Source organism: Camellia sinensis, chromosome 10 (assembly GCF_055761805.1).
Source record: "Camellia sinensis isolate YWXY chromosome 10, ASM5576180v1, whole genome shotgun sequence".
Lineage (NCBI taxonomy): Eukaryota > Viridiplantae > Streptophyta > Magnoliopsida > Ericales > Theaceae > Camellia > Camellia sinensis.
Genome location: NC_138970.1, coordinates 1,179,389 through 1,199,749, shown reverse-complemented (window position 1 = coordinate 1,199,749; position 20,361 = coordinate 1,179,389).

The window sequence follows — 20,361 nt, the reverse complement described above, 5'->3', positions numbered from 1 at the left end:
CTATACGGATTCTCCTGCACAGTGGCAGATATGTAAATGTGGGGTTTCCATACCATTTCTTGCGCATTAGGGTTCGAACACTCGAGCACCTATACGGATTCTCCTGCACAGTGGCAGATATGTAAATACGGCGTTTACATGCCATTTCTTGCGCATTACGGTTCGAACACTCGAACACCTATACGGATTCTCCTGCACAGTGGCAGATATGTAAATATGGGGTTTCCATACCATTTCTTACGCATTAGGGTTCGAACACTCAAACACCTATACGGATTCTACTGCACAGTGGCAGATATGTAAATGTGGGGTTTCCATACCATTTCTTGCGCATTAGGGTTCGAACACTCGAACACCTATACGGATTCTCCTGCACAGTGGCAGATATGTAAATACGGCGTTTACTTACCATTTCTCACGCATTAGGGTTCGAACACTCGAACACCTATACGGATTCTCCTGCACAGTGGCAGATATGTAAATACGGGGTGTACATACCATTTCTTGCGCATTACGGTTCGAACACTCGAACACCTATACGGATTCTCCTGCACAGTGGCAGATATGTAAATACGGGGTTTCCATACCATTTCTTGCGCATTAGGGTTCGAACACTCGAACACCTATACGGATTCTCCTGCACAGTGGCAGATATGTAAATACGGGGTTTACATACCATTTCTTGCGCATTACGGTTCGAACACTCGAACACCTATACGGATTCTCTTGCACAGTGGCAGATATGTAAATATGGGGTTTCCATACTATTTCTTGCGCATTAGGGTTCGAACACTCGAACACCTATACGGATTCTCCTGCACAGTGGCAGATATGTAAATACGGCGTTTACTTACCATTTCTCACGCATTAGGGTTCGAACACTCGAACACCTATACAGATTGTCCTGCACAGTGGCAGATATGTAAATACGGGGTTTCCATACCATTTCTTGCGCATTACGGTTCGAACACTCGAACACCTATACGGATTCGCCTACACAGTGGCAGATATGTAAATATGGGGTTTCCATACCATTTCTTGCGCATTAGGGTTCGAACACTCGAACACCTATACGGATTCTCCTCCACAGTGGCAGATATGTAAATATGGGGTTTCCATACCATTTCTTGCGCATTAGGGTTCGAACACTCGAACACCTATACGGATTCTCCTGCACAGTGGCAGATATGTAAATACGGCGTTTACATGCCATTTCTTGGGCATTACGGTTCGAACACTCGAACACCTATACGGATTCGCCTGCACAGTGGCAGATATGTAAATACGGGGTTTCCATACCATTTCTTGCGCATTACGGTTCGAACACTCGAACACCGATACGGATTCTCCTGCACAGTGGCAGATATGTAAATACGGCGTTTACATACCATTTCTTGCGCATTACGGTTCGAACACTCGAACACCTATACGGATTCGCCTACACAGTGGCAGATATGTAAATATGGGGTTTCCATACCATTTCTTGCGCATTAGGGTTCGAACACTCGAACACCTATACGGATTCTCCTGCACAGTGGCAGATATGTAAATACGGCGTTTACTTACCATTTCTCACGCATTAGGGTTCGAACACTCGAACACCTATACGGATTCTCCTGCACAGTGGCAGATATGTAAATACGGCGTTTCTTACCATTTCTCACCCATTAGGGTTCGAACACTCGAACACCTATACGGATTCTCCTGCACAGTGGCAGATATGTAAATACAGGGTTTACATACCATTTCTTGCGCATTACGGTTCGAACACTCAAACGCCTATACGGATTCTACTGCACAGTGGCAGATATGTAAATACGGCGTTTACATGCCATTTCTTGCGCATTACGGTTCGAACACTCGAACACCTATACGGATTCGCCTGCACAGTGGCAGATATGTAAATACGGGGTTTCCATACCATTTCTTGCGCATTACGGTTCGAACACTCGAACACCGATACGGATTCTCCTGCACAGTGGCAGATATGTAAATACGGCGTTTACTTACCATTTCTCACGCATTAGGGTTCGAACACTCGAACACCTATACGGATTCTCCTGCATAGTGGCAGATATGTAAATACGGGGTTTACATACCATTTCTTGCGCATTACGGTTCGAACACCCGAACACCTATACGGATTCTCCTGCACAGTGGTAGATATGTAAATATGGGGTTTCCATACCATTTCTTGCGCATTAGGGTTCGAACACTCGAACACCTATACGGATTCTCCTGCACAGTGGCAGATATGTAAATATGGGGTTTCCATACCATTTCTTGCGCATTAGGGTTCGAACACTCGAGCACCTATACGGATTCTCCTGCACAGTGGCAGATATGTAAATACGGCGTTTACATGCCATTTCTTGCGCATTACGGTTCGAACACTCGAACACCTATACGGATTCTCCTGCACAGTGGCAGATATGTAAATATGGGGTTTCCATACCATTTCTTGCGCATTAGGGTTCGAACACTCGAACACCTATACGGATTCTCCTGCACAGTGGCAGATATGTAAATACGGCGTTTACATGCCATTTCTTGCGCATTACGGTTCGAACACTCGAACACCTATACGGATTCGCCTGCACAGTGGCAGATATGTAAATACGGGGTTTCCATACCATTTCTTGCGCATTACGGTTCGAACACTCGAACACCGATGCGGATTCTCCTGCACAGTGGCAGATATGTAAATACGGCGTTTACTTACCATTTCTCACGCATTAGGGTTCGAACACTCGAACACCTATACGGATTCTCCTGCATAGTGGCAGATATGTAAATACGGGGTTTACATACCATTTCTTGCGCATTACGGTTCGAACACCCGAACACCTATACGGATTCTCCTGCACAGTGGTAGATATGTAAATATGGGGTTTCCATACCATTTCTTGCGCATTAGGGTTCGAACACTCGAACACCTATACGGATTCTCCTGCACAGTGGCAGATATGTAAATGTGGGGTTTCCATACCATTTCTTGCGCATTAGGGTTCGAACACTCGAGCACCTATACGGATTCTCCTGCACAGTGGCAGATATGTAAATACGGCGTTTACATGCCATTTCTTGCGCATTACGGTTCGAACACTCGAACACCTATACGGATTCTCCTGCACAGTGGCAGATATGTAAATATGGGGTTTCCATACCATTTCTTACGCATTAGGGTTCGAACACTCAAACACCTATACGGATTCTACTGCACAGTGGCAGATATGTAAATGTGGGGTTTCCATACCATTTCTTGCGCATTAGGGTTCGAACACTCGAACACCTATACGGATTCTCCTGCACAGTGGCAGATATGTAAATACGGCGTTTACTTACCATTTCTCACGCATTAGGGTTCGAACACTCGAACACCTATACGGATTCTCCTGCACAGTGGCAGATATGTAAATACGGGGTGTACATACCATTTCTTGCGCATTACGGTTCGAACACTCGAACACCTATACGGATTCTCCTGCACAGTGGCAGATATGTAAATACGGGGTTTCCATACCATTTCTTGCGCATTAGGGTTCGAACACTCGAACACCTATACGGATTCTCCTGCACAGTGGCAGATATGTAAATACGGGGTTTACATACCATTTCTTGCGCATTACGGTTCGAACACTCGAACACCTATACGGATTCTCTTGCACAGTGGCAGATATGTAAATATGGGGTTTCCATACTATTTCTTGCGCATTAGGGTTCGAACACTCGAACACCTATACGGATTCTCCTGCACAGTGGCAGATATGTAAATACGGCGTTTACTTACCATTTCTCACGCATTAGGGTTCGAACACTCGAACACCTATACAGATTGTCCTGCACAGTGGCAGATATGTAAATACGGGGTTTCCATACCATTTCTTGCGCATTACGGTTCGAACACTCGAACACCGATACGGATTCTCCTGCACAGTGGCAGATATGTAAATACGTATAGGTTTACTTACCATTTCTCACGCATTAGGGTTCGAACACTCGAACACCTATACGGATTCTCCTGCACAGTGGCAGATATGTAAATACGCGGTTTACATACCATTTCTTGCGCATTACGGTTCGAACACCCGAACACCTATACGGATTCTCCTGCACAGTGGTAGATATGTAAATATGGGGTTTCCATACCATTTCTTGCGCATTTGGGTTCGAACACTCGAACACCTATACGGATTCTCCTGCACAGTGGCAGATATGTAAATACGGCGTTTACATACCATTTCTTGCGCATTACGGTTCGAACACTCGAACACCTATACGGATTCGCCTGCACAGTGGCAGATATGTAAATATGGGGTTTCCATACCATTTCTTGCGCATTAGGGTTCGAACACTCGAACACCTATACGGATTCTCCTGCACAGTGGCAGATATGTAAATATGGGGTTTCCATACCATTTCTTGCGCATTAGGGTTCGAACACTCGAACACCTATACGGATTCTCCTGCACAGTGGCAGATATGTAAATACGGCGTTTACATGCCATTTCTTGCGCATTACGGTTCGAACACTCGAACACCTATACGGATTCTCCTGCACAGTGGCAGATATGTAAATACGGGGTTTACATACCATTTCTTGCGCATTACGGTTCGAACAGTCGAACACCTATACGGATTCTCCTGCACAGTGGCAGATATGTAAATATGGGGTTTCCATACCATTTCTTCCGCATTAGGGTTCGAACACTCGAACACCTATACGGATTCTCCTGCACAGTGGCAGATATGTAAATACGACGTTTACTTACCATTTCTCACGCATTAGGGTTCGAACACTCGAACACCTATACGGATTCTCCTGCACAGTGGCAGATATGTAAATACGGCGTTTCTTACCATTTCTCACGCATTAGGGTTCGAACACTCGAACACCTATACGGATTCTCCTGCACAGTGGCAGATATGTAAATACAGGGTTTACATACCATTTCTTGCGCATTACGGTTCGAACACTCAAACACCTATACGGATTCTACTGCACAGTGGCAGATATGTAAATATGGGGTTTCCATACCATTTCTTGCGCATTAGGGTTCGAACACTCGAACACCTATACGGATTCTCCTGCACAGTGGCAGATATGTAAATACGGGGTTTACGTACCATTTCTTGCGCATTACGGTTCGAACACCCGAACACCTATACGGATTCTCCTGCACAGTGGTAGATATGTAAATATGTGGTTTCCATACCATTTCTTGCGCGTTAGGGTTCGAACACTCGAACACCTATACGGATTCTCCTGCACAGTGGCAGATAAGTAAATACGGCGTTTACATACCATTTCTTGCGCATTACGGTTCGAACACTCGAACACCTATACGGATTCGCCTGCACAGTGGCAGATATGTAAATATGGGGTTTCCATACCATTTCTTGCGCATTAGGGTTCGAACACTCGAACACCTATACGGATTCTCCTGCACAGTGGCAGATATGTAAATATGGGGTTTCCATACCATTTCTTGCGCATTAGGGTTCGAACACTCGAACACCTATACGGATTCTCCTGCACAGTGGCAGATATGTAAATACGGCGTTTACATGCCATTTCTTGGGCATTACGGTTCGAACACTCGAACACCTATACGGATTCGCCTGCACAGTGGCAGATATGTAAATACGGGGTTTCCATACCATTTCTTGCGCATTACGGTTCGAACACTCGAACACCGATACGGATTCTCCTGCACAGTGGCAGATATGTAAATACGGGGTTTACATACCATTTCTTGCGCATGACGGTTCGAACAGTCGAACACCTATACGGATTCTCCTGCACAGTGGCAGATATGTAAATATGGGGTTTCCATACCATTTCTTGCGCATTAGGGTTCGAACACTCGAACACCTATACGGATTCTCCTGCACAGTGGCAGATATGTAAATACGGCGTTTACTTACCATTTCTCACGCATTAGGGTTCGAACACTCGAACACCTATACGGATTCTCCTGCACAGTGGCAGATATGTAAATACGGCGTTTCTTACCATTTCTCACCCATTAGGGTTCGAACACTCGAACACCTATACGGATTCTCCTGCACAGTGGCAGATATGTAAATACAGGGTTTACATACCATTTCTTGCGCATTACGGTTCGAACACTCAAACGCCTATACGGATTCTACTGCACAGTGGCAGATATGTAAATACGGCGTTTACATGCCATTTCTTGCGCATTACGGTTCGAACACTCGAACACCTATACGGATTCGCCTGCACAGTGGCAGATATGTAAATACGGGGTTTCCATACCATTTCTTGCGCATTACGGTTCGAACACTCGAACACCGATACGGATTCTCCTGCACAGTGGCAGATATGTAAATACGGCGTTTACTTACCATTTCTCACGCATTAGGGTTCGAACACTCGAACACCTATACGGATTCTCCTGCATAGTGGCAGATATGTAAATACGGGGTTTACATACCATTTCTTGCGCATTACGGTTCGAACACCCGAACACCTATACGGATTCTCCTGCACAGTGGTAGATATGTAAATATGGGGTTTCCATACCATTTCTTGCGCATTAGGGTTCGAACACTCGAACACCTATACGGATTCTCCTGCACAGTGGCAGATATGTAAATATGGGGTTTCCATACCATTTCTTGCGCATTAGGGTTCGAACACTCGAGCACCTATACGGATTCTCCTGCACAGTGGCAGATATGTAAATACGGCGTTTACATGCCATTTCTTGCGCATTACGGTTCGAACACTCGAACACCTATACGGATTCTCCTGCACAGTGGCAGATATGTAAATATGGGGTTTCCATACCATTTCTTGCGCATTAGGGTTCGAACACTCAAACACCTATACGGATTCTACTGCACAGTGGCAGATATGTAAATATGGGGTTTCCATACCATTTGTTGCGCATTAGGGTTCGAACACTCGAACACCTATACGGATTCTCCTGCACAGTGGCAGATATGTAAATACGGCGTTTACTTACCATTTCTCACGCATTAGGGTTCGAACACTCGAACACCTATACGGATTCTCCTGCACAGTGGCAGATATGTAAATACGGCGTTTACTTACCATTTCTCACGCATTAGGGTTCGAACACTCGAACACCTATACGGATTCTCCTGCACAGTGGCAGATATGTAAATACGGGGTGTACATACCATTTCTTGCGCATTACGGTTCGAACACTCGAACACCTATACGGATTCTCCTGCACGGTGGCAGATATGTAAATACGGGGTTTCCATACCATTTCTTGCGCATTAGGGTTCGAACACTCGAACACCTACACGGATTCTCCTGCACAGTGGCAGATATGTAAATACGGGGTTTACACACCATTCCTTGCGCATTACGGTTCGAACACTCGAACACCTATACGGATTCTCTTGCACAGTGGCAGATATGTAAATATGGGGTTTCCATACTATTTCTTGCGCATTAGGGTTCGAACACTCGAACACCTATACGGATTCTCCTGCACAGTGGCAGATATGTAAATACGGCGTTTACTTACCATTTCTCACGCATTAGGGTTCGAACACTCGAACACCTATACAGATTGTCCTGCACAGTGGCAGATATGTAAATACGGGGTTTCCATACCATTTCTTGCGCATTACGGTTCGAACACTCGAACACCGATACGGATTCTCCTGCACAGTGGCAGATATGTAAATACGTATAGGTTTACTTACCATTTCTCACGCATTAGGGTTCGAACACTCGAACACCTATACGGATTCTCCTGCACAGTGGCAGATATGTAAATACGCGGTTTACATACCATTTCTTGCGCATTACGGTTCGAACACCCGAACACCTATACGGATTCTCCTGCACAGTGGTAGATATGTAAATATGGGGTTTCCATACCATTTGTTGCGCATTTGGGTTCGAACACTCGAACACCTATACGGATTCTCCTGCACAGTGGCAGATATGTAAATACGGCGTTTACATACCATTTCTTGCGCATTACGGTTCGAACACTCGAACACCTATACGGATTCGCCTGCACAGTGGCAGATATGTAAATATGGGGTTTCCATACCATTTCTTGCGCATTAGGGTTCGAACACTCGAACACCTATACGGATTCTCCTGCACAGTGGCAGATATGTAAATATGGGGTTTCCATACCATTTCTTGCGCATTAGGGTTCGAACACTCGAACACCTATACGGATTCTCCTGCACAGTGGCAGATATGTAAATACGGGGTTTACATACCATTTCTTGCGCATTACGGTTCGAACACCCGAACACCTATACGGATTCTCCTGCACAGTGGTAGATATGTAAATATGGGGTTTCCATACCATTTCTTGCGCGTTAGGGTTCGAACAGTCGAACACCTATACGGATTCTCCTGCACAGTGGCAGATATGTAAATACGGCGTTTACATACCATTTCTTGCGCATTACGGTTCGAACACTCGAACACCTATACGGATTCTCCTGCACAGTGGCAGATATGTAAATATGGGGTTTCCATACCATTTCTTGCGCATTAGGGTTCGAACACTCGAACACCTATACGGATTCTCCTGCACAGTGGCAGATATGTAAATACGGCGTTTACATGCCATTTCTTGGGCATTACGGTTCGAACACTCGAACACCTATACGGATTCGCCTGCACAGTGGCAGATATGTAAATACGGGGTTTCCATACCATTTCTTGCGCATTACGGTTCGAACACTCGAACACCGATACGGATTCTCCTGCACAGTGGCAGATATGTAAATACGGGGTTTACATACCATTTCTTGCGCATTACGGTTCGAACAGTCGAACACCTATACGGATTCTCCTGCACAGTGGCAGATATGTAAATATGGGGTTTCCATACCATTTCTTGCGCATTAGGGTTCGAACACTCGAACACCTATACGGATTCTCCTGCACAGTGGCAGATATGTAAATACGGCGTTTACTTACCATTTCTCACGCATTAGGGTTCGAACACTCGAACACCTATACGGATTCTCCTGCACAGTGGCAGATATGTAAATATGGGGTTTCCATACCATTTCTTGCGCATTAGGGTTCGAACACTCGAACACCTATACGGATTCTCCTGCACAGTGGCAGATATGTAAATACGGCGTTTACATGCCATTTCTTGCGCATTACGGTTCGAACACTCGAACACCTATACGGATTCTCCTGCACAGTGGCAGATATGTAAATACGGGGTTTACATACCATTTCTTGCGCATTACGGTTCGAACAGTCGAACACCTATACGGATTCTCCTGCAAAGTGGCAGATATGTAAATATGGGGTTTCCATACCATTTCTTCCGCATTAGGGTTCGAACACTCGAACACCTATACGGATTCTCCTGCACAGTGGCAGATATGTAAATACGACGTTTACTTACCATTTCTCACGCATTAGGGTTCGAACACTCGAACACCTATACGGATTCTCCTGCACAGTGGCAGATATGTAAATACGGCGTTTCTTACCATTTCTCACGCATTAGGGTTCGAACACTCGAACACCTATACGGATTCTCCTGCACAGTGGCAGATATGTAAATACAGGGTTTACATACCATTTCTTGCGCATTACGGTTCGAACACTCAAACACCTATACGGATTCTACTGCACAGTGGCAGATATGTAAATATGGGGTTTCCATACCATTTCTTGCGCATTAGGGTTCGAACACTCGAACACCTATACGGATTCTCCTGCACAGTGGCAGATATGTAAATACGGGGTTTACGTACCATTTCTTGCGCATTACGGTTCGAACACCCGAACACCTATACGGATTCTCCTGCACAGTGGTAGATATGTAAATATGTGGTTTCCATACCATTTCTTGCGCGTTAGGGTTCGAACACTCGAACACCTATACGGATTCTCCTGCACAGTGGCAGATAAGTAAAACGGCGTTTACATACCATTTCTTGCGCATTACGGTTCGAACACTCGAACACCTATACGGATTCGCCTGCACAGTGGCAGATATGTAAATATGGGGTTTCCATACCATTTCTTGCGCATTAGGGTTCGAACACTCGAACACCTATACGGATTCTCCTGCACAGTGGCAGATATGTAAATATGGGGTTTCCATACCATTTCTTGCGCATTAGGGTTCGAACACTCGAACACCTATACGGATTCTCCTGCACAGTGGCAGATATGTAAATACGGCGTTTACATGCCATTTCTTGGGCATTACGGTTCGAACACTCGAACACCTATACGGATTCGCCTGCACAGTGGCAGATATGTAAATACGGGGTTTCCATACCATTTCTTGCGCATTACGGTTCGAACACTCGAACACCTATACGGATTCGCCTGCACAGTGGCAGATATGTAAATACGGGGTTTCCATACCATTTCTTGCGCATTACGGTTCGAACACTCGAACACCGATACGGATTCTCCTGCACAGTGGCAGATATGTAAATACGGGGTTTACATACCATTTCTTGCGCATTACGGTTCGAACAGTCGAACACCTATACGGATTCTCCTGCACAGTGGCAGATATGTAAATATGGGGTTTCCATACCATTTCTTGCGCATTAGGGTTCGAACACTCGAACACCTATACGGATTCTCCTGCACAGTGGCAGATATGTAAATACGGCGTTTACTTACCATTTCTCACGCATTAGGGTTCGAACACTCGAACACCTATACGGATTCTCCTGCACAGTGGCAGATATGTAAATATGGGGTTTCCATACCATTTCTTGCGCATTAGGGTTCGAACACTCGAACACCTATACGGATTCTCCTGCACAGTGGCAGATATGTAAATACGGCGTTTACATGCCATTTCTTGCGCATTACGGTTCGAACACTCGAACACCTATACGGATTCTCCTGCACAGTGGCAGATATGTAAATACGGGGTTTACATACCATTTCTTGCGCATTACGGTTCGAACAGTCGAACACCTATACGGATTCTCCTGCAAAGTGGCAGATATGTAAATATGGGGTTTCCATACCATTTCTTCCGCATTAGGGTTCGAACACTCGAACACCTATACGGATTCTCCTGCACAGTGGCAGATATGTAAATACGACGTTTACTTACCATTTCTCACGCATTAGGGTTCGAACACTCGAACACCTATACGGATTCTCCTGCACAGTGGCAGATATGTAAATACGGCGTTTCTTACCATTTCTCACGCATTAGGGTTCGAACACTCGAACACCTATACGGATTCTCCTGCACAGTGGCAGATATGTAAATACAGGGTTTACATACCATTTCTTGCGCATTACGGTTCGAACACTCAAACACCTATACGGATTCTACTGCACAGTGGCAGATATGTAAATATGGGGTTTCCATACCATTTCTTGCGCATTAGGGTTCGAACACTCGAACACCTATACGGATTCTCCTGCACAGTGGCAGATATGTAAATACGGGGTTTACGTACCATTTCTTGCGCATTACGGTTCGAACACCCGAACACCTATACGGATTCTCCTGCACAGTGGTAGATATGTAAATATGTGGTTTCCATACCATTTCTTGCGCGTTAGGGTTCGAACACTCGAACACCTATACGGATTCTCCTGCACAGTGGCAGATAAGTAAAACGGCGTTTACATACCATTTCTTGCGCATTACGGTTCGAACACTCGAACACCTATACGGATTCGCCTGCACAGTGGCAGATATGTAAATATGGGGTTTCCATACCATTTCTTGCGCATTAGGGTTCGAACACTCGAACACCTATACGGATTCTCCTGCACAGTGGCAGATATGTAAATATGGGGTTTCCATACCATTTCTTGCGCATTAGGGTTCGAACACTCGAACACCTATACGGATTCTCCTGCACAGTGGCAGATATGTAAATACGGCGTTTACATGCCATTTCTTGGGCATTACGGTTCGAACACTCGAACACCTATACGGATTCGCCTGCACAGTGGCAGATATGTAAATACGGGGTTTCCATACCATTTCTTGCGCATTACGGTTCGAACACTCGAACACCGATACGGATTCTCCTGCACAGTGGCAGATATGTAAATACGGGGTTTACATACCATTTCTTGCGCATGACGGTTCGAACAGTCGAACACCTATACGGATTCTCCTGCACAGTGGCAGATATGTAAATATGGGGTTTCCATACCATTTCTTGCGCATTAGGGTTCGAACACTCGAACACCTATACGGATTCTCCTGCACAGTGGCAGATATGTAAATACGGCGTTTACTTACCATTTCTCACGCATTAGGGTTCGAACACTCGAACACCTATACGGATTCTCCTGCACAGTGGCAGATATGTAAATACGGCGTTTCTTACCATTTCTCACCCATTAGGGTTCGAACACTCGAACACCTATACGGATTCTCCTGCACAGTGGCAGATATGTAAATACAGGGTTTACATACCATTTCTTGCGCATTACGGTTCGAACACTCAAACGCCTATACGGATTCTACTGCACAGTGGCAGATATGTAAATACGGCGTTTACATGCCATTTCTTGCGCATTACGGTTCGAACACTCGAACACCTATACGGATTCGCCTGCACAGTGGCAGATATGTAAATACGGGGTTTCCATACCATTTCTTGCGCATTACGGTTCGAACACTCGAACACCGATACGGATTCTCCTGCACAGTGGCAGATATGTAAATACGGCGTTTACTTACCATTTCTCACGCATTAGGGTTCGAACACTCGAACACCTATACGGATTCTCCTGCATAGTGGCAGATATGTAAATACGGGGTTTACATACCATTTCTTGCGCATTACGGTTCGAACACCCGAACACCTATACGGATTCTCCTGCACAGTGGTAGATATGTAAATATGGGGTTTCCATACCATTTCTTGCGCATTAGGGTTCGAACACTCGAACACCTATACGGATTCTCCTGCACAGTGGCAGATATGTAAATATGGGGTTTCCATACCATTTCTTGCGCATTAGGGTTCGAACACTCGAGCACCTATACGGATTCTCCTGCACAGTGGCAGATATGTAAATACGGCGTTTACATGCCATTTCTTGCGCATTACGGTTCGAACACTCGAACACCTATACGGATTCTCCTGCACAGTGGCAGATATGTAAATATGGGGTTTCCATACCATTTCTTGCGCATTAGGGTTCGAACACTCAAACACCTATACGGATTCTACTGCACAGTGGCAGATATGTAAATATGGGGTTTCCATACCATTTGTTGCGCATTAGGGTTCGAACACTCGAACACCTATACGGATTCTCCTGCACAGTGGCAGATATGTAAATACGGCGTTTACTTACCATTTCTCACGCATTAGGGTTCGAACACTCGAACACCTATACGGATTCTCCTGCACAGTGGCAGATATGTAAATACGGCGTTTACTTACCATTTCTCACGCATTAGGGTTCGAACACTCGAACACCTATACGGATTCTCCTGCACAGTGGCAGATATGTAAATACGGGGTGTACATACCATTTCTTGCGCATTACGGTTCGAACACTCGAACACCTATACGGATTCTCCTGCACGGTGGCAGATATGTAAATACGGGGTTTCCATACCATTTCTTGCGCATTAGGGTTCGAACACTCGAACACCTACACGGATTCTCCTGCACAGTGGCAGATATGTAAATACGGGGTTTACACACCATTCCTTGCGCATTACGGTTCGAACACTCGAACACCTATACGGATTCTCTTGCACAGTGGCAGATATGTAAATATGGGGTTTCCATACTATTTCTTGCGCATTAGGGTTCGAACACTCGAACACCTATACGGATTCTCCTGCACAGTGGCAGATATGTAAATACGGCGTTTACTTACCATTTCTCACGCATTAGGGTTCGAACACTCGAACACCTATACAGATTGTCCTGCACAGTGGCAGATATGTAAATACGGGGTTTCCATACCATTTCTTGCGCATTACGGTTCGAACACTCGAACACCGATACGGATTCTCCTGCACAGTGGCAGATATGTAAATACGTATAGGTTTACTTACCATTTCTCACGCATTAGGGTTCGAACACTCGAACACCTATACGGATTCTCCTGCACAGTGGCAGATATGTAAATACGCGGTTTACATACCATTTCTTGCGCATTACGGTTCGAACACCCGAACACCTATACGGATTCTCCTGCACAGTGGTAGATATGTAAATATGGGGTTTCCATACCATTTGTTGCGCATTTGGGTTCGAACACTCGAACACCTATACGGATTCTCCTGCACAGTGGCAGATATGTAAATACGGCGTTTACATACCATTTCTTGCGCATTACGGTTCGAACACTCGAACACCTATACGGATTCGCCTGCACAGTGGCAGATATGTAAATATGGGGTTTCCATACCATTTCTTGCGCATTAGGGTTCGAACACTCGAACACCTATACGGATTCTCCTGCACAGTGGCAGATATGTAAATATGGGGTTTCCATACCATTTCTTGCGCATTAGGGTTCGAACACTCGAACACCTATACGGATTCTCCTGCACAGTGGCAGATATGTAAATACGGGGTTTACATACCATTTCTTGCGCATTACGGTTCGAACACCCGAACACCTATACGGATTCTCCTGCACAGTGGTAGATATGTAAATATGGGGTTTCCATACCATTTCTTGCGCGTTAGGGTTCGAACAGTCGAACACCTATACGGATTCTCCTGCACAGTGGCAGATATGTAAATACGGCGTTTACATACCATTTCTTGCGCATTACGGTTCGAACACTCGAACACCTATACGGATTCTCCTGCACAGTGGCAGATATGTAAATATGTGGTTTCCATACCATTTCTTGCGCATTAGGGTTCGAACACTCGAACACCTATACGGATTCTCCTGCACAGTGGCAGATATGTAAATACGGCGTTTACATGCCATTTCTTGGGCATTACGGTTCGAACACTCGAACACCTATACGGATTCGCCTGCACAGTGGCAGATATGTAAATACGGGGTTTCCATACCATTTCTTGCGCATTACGGTTCGAACACTCGAACACCGATACGGATTCTCCTGCACAGTGGCAGATATGTAAATACGGGGTTTACATACCATTTCTTGCGCATTACGGTTCGAACAGTCGAACACCTATACGGATTCTCCTGCACAGTGGCAGATATGTAAATATGGGGTTTCCATACCATTTCTTGCGCATTAGGGTTCGAACACTCGAACACCTATACGGATTCTCCTGCACAGTGGCAGATATGTAAATACGGCGTTTACTTACCATTTCTCACGCATTAGGGTTCGAACACTCGAACACCTATACGGATTCTCCTGCACAGTGGCAGATATGTAAATACGGCGTTTCTTACCATTTCTCACGCATTAGGGTTCGAACACTCGAACACCTATACGGATTCTCCTGCACAGTGGCAGATATGTAAATACAGGGTTTACATACCATTTCTTGCGCATTACGGTTCGAACACTCCAACGCCTATACGGATTCTACTGCACAGTGGCAGATATGTAAATATGGGGTTTCCATACCATTTCTTGCGCATTAGGGTTCGAACACTCGAACACCTATACGGATTCTCCTGCACAGTGGCAGATATGTAAATACGGGGTTTACATACCATTTCTTGCGCATTACGGTTCGAACACCCGAACACCTATACGGATTCTCCTGCACAGTGGTAGATATGTAAATATGGGGTTTCCATACCATTTCTTGCGCATTAGGGTTCGAACACTCGAACACCTATACGGATTCTCCTGCACAGTGGCAGATATGTAAATACGGCGTTTACATACCATTTCTTGCGCATTACGGTTCGAACACTCGAACACCTATACGGATTCGCCTGGACAGTGGCAGATATGTAAATATGGGGTTTCCATACCATTTCTTGCGCATTAGGGTTCGAGCACTCGAACACCTATACGGATTCTCCTGCACAGTGGCAGATATGTAAATACGGGGTTTCCATACCATTTCTTGCGCATTAGGGTTCGAACAATCGAACACCTATACGGATTCTCCTGCACAGTGGCAGATATGTAAATACGGCGTTTACATGCCATTTCTTGCGCATTACGGTTCGAACACTCGAACACCTATACGGATTCGCCTGCACAGTGGCAGATATGTAAATACGGGGTTTCCATACCATTTCTTGCGCATTACGGTTCGAACACTCGAACACCGATACGGATTCTCCTGCACAGTGGCAGATATGTAAATACGGCGTTTACTTACCATTTCTCACGCATTAGGGTTCGAACACTCGAACACCTATACGGATTCTCCTGCACAGTGGCAGATATGTAAATACGGCGTTTACTTACCATTTCTCACGCATTAGGGTTCGAACACTCGAACACCTATACGGATTCTCCTGCACAGTGGCAGATATGTAAATACGGGGTGTACATACCATTTCTTGCGCATTACGGTTCGAACACTCGAACACCTATACGGATTCTCCTGCACAGTGGCAGATATGTAAATACGGGGTTTCCATACCATTTCTTGCGTATTAGGGTTCGAACACTCGAACACCTATACGGATTCTCCTGCACAGTGGCAGATATGTAAATACGGGGTTTACATACCATTTCTTGCGCATTACGGTTCGAACACTCGAACACCTATACGGATTCTCTTGCACAGTGGCAGATATGTAAATATGGGGTTTCCATACCATTTCTCACGCATTAGGGTTCGAACACTCGAACACCTATACAGATTGTCCTGCACAGTGGCAGATATGTAAATACGGGGTTTCCATACCATTTCTTGCGCATTACGGTTCGAACACTCGAACACCGATACGGATTCTCCTGCACAGTGGCAGATATGTAAATACGTATAGGTTTACTTACCATTTCTCACGCATTAGGGTTCGAACACTCGAACACCTATACGGATTCTCCTGCACAGTGGCAGATATGTAAATACGGGGTTTACATACCATTTCTTGCGCATTACGGTTCGAACAGTCGAACACCTATACGGATTCTCCTGCACAGTGGCAGATATGTAAATATGGGGTTTCCATACCATTTCTTCCGCATTAGGGTTCGAACACTCGAACACCTATACGGATTCTCCTGCACAGTGGCAGATATGTAAATACGACGTTTACTTACCATTTCTCACGCATTAGGGTTCGAACACTCGAACACCTATACGGATTCTCCTGCACAGTGGCAGATATGTAAATACGGCGTTTCTTACCATTTCTCACGCATTAGGGTTCGAACACTCGAACACCTATACGGATTCTCCTGCACAGTGGCAGATATGTAAATACAGGGTTTACATACCATTTCTTGCGCATTACGGTTCGAACACTCAAACACCTATACGGATTCTACTGCACAGTGGCAGATATGTAAATATGGGGTTTCCATACCATTTCTTGCGCATTAGGGTTCGAACACTCGAACACCTATACGGATTCTCCTGCACAGTGGCAGATATGTAAATACGGGGTTTACATACCATTTCTTGCGCATTACGGTTCGAACACCCGAACACCTATACGGATTCTCCTGCACAGTGGTAGATATGTAAATATGGGGTTTCCATACCATTTCTTGCGCGTTAGGGTTCGAACACTCGAACACCTATACGGATTCTCCTGCACAGTGGCAGATATGTAAATACGGCGTTTACATACCATTTCTTGCGCATTACGGTTTGAACACTCGAACACCTATACGGATTCTCCTGCACAGTGGCAGATATGTAAATATGGGGTTTCCATACCATTTCTTGCGCATTAGGGTTCGAACACTCGAACACCTATACGGATTCTCCTGCACAGTGGCAGATATGTAAATACGGGGTTTACATACCATTTCTTGCGCATTACGGTTCGAACAGTCGAACACCTATACGGATTCTCCTGCACAGTGGCAGATATGTAAATATGGGGTTTCCATACCATTTCTTGCGCATTAGGGTTCGAACACTCGAACACCTATACGGATTCTCCTGCACAGTGGCAGATATGTAAATACGGCGTTTACTTACCATTTCTCACGCATTAGGGTTCGAACACTCGAACACCTATACGGATTCTCCTGCACAGTGGCAGATATGTAAATACGGCGTTTCTTACCATTTCTCACGCATTAGGGTTCGAACACTCGAACACCTATACGGATTCTCCTGCACAGTGGCAGATATGTAAATACAGGGTTTACATACCATTTCTTGCGCATTACGGTACGAACACTCAAACGCCTATACGGATTCTACTGCACAGTGGCAGATATGTAAATATGGGGTTTCCATACCATTTCTTGCGCATTAGGGTTCGAACACTCGAACACCTATACGGATTCTCCTGCACAGTGGCAGATATGTAAATACGGGGTTTACATACCATTTCTTGCGCATTACGGTTCGAACACCCGAACACCTATACGGATTCTCCTGCACAGTGGTAGATATGTAAATATGGGGTTTCCATACCATTTCTTGCGCATTTGGGTTCGAACACTCGAACACCTATACGGATTCTCCTGCACAGTGGCAGATATGTAAATACGGCGTTTACATACCATTTCTTGCGCATTACGGGTCGAACACTCGAACACCTATACGGATTCGCCTGCACAGTGGCAGATATGTAAATATGGGGTTTCCATACCATTTCTTGCGCATTAGGGTTCGAACACTCGAACACCTATACGGATTCTCCTGCACAGTGGCAGATATGTAAATATGGGGTTTCCATACCATTTCTTGCGCATTAGGGTTCGAACACTCGAACACCTATACGGATTCTCCTGCACAGTGGCAGATATGTAAATACGGGGTTTACATACCATTTCTTGCGCATTACGGTTCGAACACCCGAACACCTATACGGATTCTCCTGCACAGTGGTAGATATGTAAATATGGGGTTTCCATACCATTTCTTGCGCATTAGGGTTCGAACACTCGAACACCTATACGGATTCTCCTGCACAGTGGCAGATATGTAAATACGGCGTTTACATACCATTTCTTGCGCATTACGGTTCGAACACTCGAACACCTATACGGATTCGCCTGGACAGTGGCAGATATGTAAATATGGGGTTTCCATACCATTTCTTGCGCATTAGGGTTCGAGCACTCGAACACCTATACGGATTCTCCTGCACAGTGGCAGATATGTAAATACGGGGTTTACATACCATTTCTTGCGCATTAGGGTTCGAACAATCGAACACCTATACGGATTCTCCTGCACAGTGGCAGATATGTAAATACGGCGTTTACATGCCATTTCTTGCGCATTACGGTTCGAACACTCGAACACCTATACGGATTCGCCTGCACAGTGGCAGATATGTAAATACGGGGTTTCCATACCATTTCTTGCGCATTACGGTTCGAACACTCGAACACCGATACGGATTCTCCTGCACAGTGGCAGATATGTAAATACGGCGTTTACTTACCATTTCTCACGCATTAGGGTTCGAACACTCGAACACCTATACGGATTCTCCTGCACAGTGGCAGATATGTAAATACGGCGTTTACTTACCATTTCTCACGCATTAGGGTTCGAACACTCGAACACCTATACGGATTCTCCTGCACAGTGGCAGATATGTAAATACGGGGTGTACATACCATTTCTTGCGCATTACGGTTCGAACACTCGAACACCTATACGGATTCTCCTGCACAGTGGCAGATATGTAAATACGGGGTTTCCATACCATTTCTTGCGCATTAGGGTTCGAACACTCGAACACCTATACGGATTCTCCTGCACAGTGGCAGATATGTAAATACGGGGTTTACATACCATTTCTTGCGCATTACGGTTCGAACACTCGAACACCTATACGGATTCTCTTGCACAGTGGCAGATATGTAAATATGGGGTTTCCATACCATTTCTCACGCATTAGGGTTCGAACACTCGAACACCTATACAGATTGTCCTGCACAGTGGCAGATATGTAAATACGGGGTTTCCATACCATTTCTTGCGCATTACGGTTCGAACACTCGAACACCGATACGGATTCTCCTGCACAGTGGCAGATATGTAAATACGTATAGGTTTACTTACCATTTCTCACGCATTAGGGTTCGAACACTCGAACACCTATACGGATTCTCCTGCACAGTGGCAGATATGTAAATACGCGGTTTACATACCATTTCTTGCGCATTACGGTTCGAACACCCGAACACCTATACGGATTCTCCTGCACAGTGGTAGATATGTAAATATGGGGTTTCCATACCATTTCTTGCGCATTTGGGTTCGAACACTCGAACACCTATACGGATTCTCCTGCACAGTGGCAGATATGTAAATACGGCGTTTACATACCATTTCTTGCGC